Below are 5,574 nucleotides of genomic sequence, written 5' to 3'. Positions count from 1 at the left end.
AAGTTAAACAGGTCAACGGTAGAACATCAGTAATTAGTTACAACAGTTAATTATAGACTAACAAGTGACAATTACTTCATTACTAAATATGGTATCAATCCATATCCACAGTAAATCAAATACAGGAAAATAATTTATCAAATGATTGCCCATTACAGCCATAAAATGATGTTGGTGCTTGCTTGACGAAAACGCTAAAACCACAATATTTCCAGATTTAAAGTAGCCTAATGAAATATTACTCGTTGATATTGAATAATGTTATTAATAAAACTGTCTAACCTAAATATAACACAATGGGGTGTAGCCCCAACCCTCCGTCAGGAGATCCAAACCTCTAAGCGCTTGAATCAAATAAAATCAAATGTTATTGGTCACATACACATGGTTAGCACATGTTAATGCAAGTGTAGCGAAATGCTTGTGCTTCTAATTCCGACAGTGCAGCAATATCTAACATGTAATCAAACAATTCCACAACAACTACCTAGGTGTTAAGTTAAGAAAGTCCTTACACTAGCCCCTTCCTTCGGGAGAGCATGCGTGTCTGCTCGCTTCTCTATACCAAGTCCCTTACGTATCTCCGATCAACGCGTGGGCGCCATCCCACTTCTGAGACCGATGTAGCGAATTCAGGGGTAGTCCCAACAGAGACTCAAACCAGGGTACTGCAACTGTCAACTCAACACCTTAGCAACTATGCCAAGAGATCTGAACATCTTGATGAGGTCGCTAGGTGTTGCTTTATGTACAGTACAGTATCACAGAAATGATTACATGACCATTATTTAGCTTGTGAAATGTGATTATCGCTATCTGGCGAAGAGGTCCATTATCAGATGAACTAGTGGAGACCATTTTTATATATCTGCGTGTAGTTTTAAGGAAGTCGCTAACTAAACTAACATATTGGGAGATGCTGGAGGAAGCTTTCAATCGGTCAGTCGCAGAGTAATATGAGAAGAATACCATTTCTGATATGTATTTTTTGATGTTCTAAACTAAGTGTTTTGATCACTTTTAAATGTAGTAACAGATCCATGTAGAATAAACAATTATTTACTTAAATACCATAGAAGCAGTGTTCTGCTAATAGAACAATGTGTGCCTTTCATCTTTAATTGTCTTTCCCAGCTGATACAGATACTGTGTCTATCTGCATTTTGTCTGGTGGTAATGGGGCTACCTTGGTAAACATGTCAGAGTGGTCATACCTTCCTGTGTGGTGTCCTGTATACAACAGGAAGTCTCTGGTCCTGGTGCAGAATACACAGTGTTTCCCCCTCCCCATATTGACTGATACCATTATGTTTAATAATAAAAAATACAATTAAAGATTTGACATCAGTATCAAGCCCATCTGTCAGTCTGGACAACATCACATCATCGTGCAAGTCTCCATCTCCTGGCTCCACACATGTTTCTGTGAACACATACACACATAGTCACTGTTCTATCACCAAGGGCAGTTAGAATAGGTGATATCTGACACACAAACAGACACTATGTTGAAGTATGAACAGGTCAGATGAAACCTACCCAATTGTGGACTCCCCATCAAACGACAGAGGCAGACAAAGCATCTCCAGTCCTCTGTAGAAATAGGCAGAGTTTATAACATTGTGGATGTGTTGAGTGTCAGGTCTCCTATCTAATTCTGTTCTTCCCATCAAAAAATAATTTGTTTAACTCTTCCCACATGTGGACACACCCACATCAAACTACATCCCGAAACCAACTCACATTTGAATTCAGTCAGAGCCGCTAGTATTTCTTAATGAACCAAATCTAAAACTAGGCCAAATCAGGAAGTGCAGTCGCTCTTTATGTAGTGTCTGTGGGGCAGCGCTATGTGCTTCTACACAATGGTAAACACTGTCAGTTCAATACAGAAAGTTCAGCCATAATGTGGCTTCATCCCTGTCCATCAGCCCCTTAGACAGTATGCAATAATCCTTTATGACCAGTAGATGAGGATAAAGTCATGAGCTGGTTTACAAAGTTGTTGTAGGATGACTGAAGCGATGGTTACATTTTGAATACATAGCAGGGCAAGAAAATTGTCCCTTTGACACACTTATCAAGAGAACATCCCTGGTCATCACTACTGCCTCTGATCTGGCAGACTCACTAAACACAAATGCTTTGTTTGTAAACTATGTCTGAGTGTTGGAGTGTGCCCCTGGCTATCCGTAAAATAAAAATAAAAACAAGAAAATCTTGCAATCTGGTTTGGTTATTATAAGGAATTTGAAATTATTTATACTTTTACTTTTGATACTTAAGTATATTTTAAACCAAATACTTTTAGACTTTTACTCAAGTAGTATTTTACTGGGTGACTTTCACTTTTACTCAAGTATGAAGATTGGGTAGTTTTTCCACCACTGTCTTGAACCATGGTTACCAACCCATCCACTCTATCCCCTACTCCAGCACCATGGACAACACACCACCACTTCATAATGAGGAGTGAAAGTCCCACTTGTGTTTTATTATGACCTGGAATGACATGGCGAGTCATAATGATGATGCCATAACCAAGCTCAAGATAAAATCAAATCAAATCAAATACACATATTTTGCAGATGTTATTGCGGGTGTAGCGAAATGCTTGTGGTGTAGCGAAATGCTTGTAAATGTGGGGAAGCCTGGGTTGTAGTCGTTAGTCCAAACAGTTTCAAACAGTTGCATTTTGCTACGAAAACAAAAGTTTCTATTTTACAAAATCAGGTAGGTCCCTCCCCGTTTTGTTCCGTTTGCTTCCGTTTGAGAAACGTTTTGTAATGGTGTAATGAATACACCCCTGGACAAAACCCTCGCTCACAGCAGCTGAAATTCAGTTCAGTACACCCTTGCTACAGTAATCACACCCTGATGAATTGGACATTTTCTGGTTGCGATGCTGTATTTGGCCACTGGGGGTCACTGTGGTTATATATTTCAGCTGGTTTTAGATTCTGTTGTAATTGTTTATATTTAGTGTAGTTGTTTATGTTCTTCCTATGATAGAGATAATCTTTACAACAACTAGTAGCACACCATAACCAGAACAATGTCAACCCGTATCACTAGTGGCTGTAATAAACAGGAAATATAAGTGTCCTACATATTGCTGCTGGGGAGATGGCCAGCGTCTTCTGAATAGTTAACCTTTAAGGATCGGCCCCTTTTTAAAAATTATCGACTAAAATGACATACCAAAATCTAACTGCCTGTAGTTCAGGCCCTGAAGCAAGGATATGCATTTTCTTGGTACCATTTGAAAGGAAACACTTTAAAGTTTGTGGAAATGGGAAAGGAATGTAGCAGAATATAACACATTAGATCTGGTAAAAGATAATACAAGTAAGAAAGAAAAAAACGTTGTATTTTTTTTGTACCATCATCTTTGAAATGCAAGAGAAAGGCCATAATGTATTATTCCAGCCCAGGTGCAATTTAGATATTGGCCACTAGATGGCAGCAGTGTATGTGCAAAGTTTTAATCTGATCCAATGAACCATTGCATTTCTATTCAAAATGTTGTATCAAGACTACCAAAATGTGCCTAATATGTTTATTAATAACTTTTCATGTATCAAAACTGTGCACTCTCCTCAAACAATAGCATGGCATTCTTTCGCTGTAATAGCTACTGTAAATTGAACAGTGCAGTTAGATTAACAAGAATGTAAGCTTTCTGCCAATATCAGATATGTCTATGTTCTGGGAAATGTTCTTGTTACTACAACCTCATGCTAATCGCATTAGCCCACGTTAGCTCAACTGTCCCGCAGGGGACCCACCAATCCTGAAGAAGTTGCTTAAAGAACTTAATCTTAATAGCTCTGCTCTGCTATTTAATTCTGAAGGGATAGCTCATTCATCTTTTATGGTTTTTACTTCTGCAAGGGAGATGGTGAAAAGAAAGTTTCACTTAGGTCTGAGTATTTGTCACAGTGTAATAGGAAATGCAGTTCTCTCTCTACCTCTCCCCTGGAGCAGAGTGAGCACAGCCTGTCCTCTCTGGGCACCCAGGTTTGCCTGTGACAACCGGTCTCTATAGCCAGACTGTGCTCACTGAGTCTGTACCTAGTCAGTGTTTTCCTCAGTTTTCTATCAGTCACGGTGGTCAGATAGTCTGCCACCATGTTACTGTCTGTTTAGAGCCAAATAGCATTGACGTTTACTTAGATTTTTGGTGGTGTCTTTCCAAAAGGTGATATATTTTTATTTTTGCTTTCTGATGATGGTTGGGTGCTGAGTGCTGTTTTGAGACTCTATGTGGTTGGTTTGGGTTAGTGAACTGAGCCTCAGAACCAGTTGGCTGAGGGGACTCTTGTCTTGTTTCATCTCTTGACATTGTAGAGCTGTGTGATGGAATGTTTTGGGGTCACTTGTTTTTAGATGGTTGTAAAATGTGATGTCTCATTTTTCTATTTGGATGAGAAGGGGGTAATGGCCCAGTTCTGCTCTACATCCGTAATTTAGAGCTTTTCTTTGCGCTTGCAATATAGTCTGGCAAAACTCTGCGTGCAGTATTTCTACTGGATGTTTGTCCCATTTGGTAAATTCATAATTAGAGAGGGACCCCAGAGCGGGAGGTAGCCTAGTGGTGAGAGCGGTAGACTTGTAACCGAAAGGTTGCAAGATCGAATCCCTGAGCTGACAAGGTAAAAATCTGTGGTTCTGCCCCTGAACAAGGCAATTTTATATTTTATTTAGACCTTTATTTAACCAGGTAGGCTAGTTGAGAACAAGTTCTCATTTGCAACTGCGACCTGGCCAAGATAAAGCAAAGCAGTTCGACACATACAACACAGAGTTACACATGGAATAAACAAACACACAATCAATTATGCAGTAGAAAAATATATATACAGCATGTGCAAATGAGGTAGGATAAGAGAGGTAAGGCAATAAATAGGCCATGGTGGCAAAGTAATTACAATATAGCAATTAAACACTGGAATGGTAGGATGTGCAGAAGATGAATGTGCAAATTGAGATACTGGGGTGCAAAGGAGCAAGATAAATAAATAAATAAATACAATATGGGGATGAGGAAGATTGAATGGGCTATTTACAGATGAGCTATGTACAAGTGCAGTGATCTGTGAGCTGCTCTGACAGCTGGTGCTTAAAGCTAGTGAGGGAGGTAAGAGTCTCCAGCTTCAGAGATTTTTGCAGTTCGTTCCAGTCATTGGCAGCAGAGAACTGGAAGGAGAGGCGGCCAAAGGAAGAATTGGCTTTGGGGGTGACCAGTGAGATATACCTGCTGGAGCGCGTGCAACGAGTGGGTGCTGCTATGGTGACCAGTGAGCTGAGATAAGGCGGGGCCTTACCTATCAGAGACTTGTAGATGACCTGAAGCCAGTGGTTTTGGCGACGAGTATGAAGCGAGGGCCAGCCAACGAGAGCATACAGGTCGCAGTGGTGGGTAGTATATGGGGCTTTGGTGACAAAACGGATGGCACTGTGATAGACTAGACATGCATTTAGTTTTACTTGCATTTAAGAGCAGTTGGAGGCCACGGAAGGAGAGTTGTATGGCATTGAAGCTCATCTGGAGGTTAGTTAACACAGTGTCCA

The sequence above is a fragment of the Salvelinus alpinus genome, chromosome 33 (genome assembly GCF_045679555.1).
Source record: "Salvelinus alpinus chromosome 33, SLU_Salpinus.1, whole genome shotgun sequence".
In the NCBI taxonomy this organism is placed as follows: domain Eukaryota; kingdom Metazoa; phylum Chordata; class Actinopteri; order Salmoniformes; family Salmonidae; genus Salvelinus; species Salvelinus alpinus.
Note: the sequence above shows the minus strand (reverse complement) of the source record.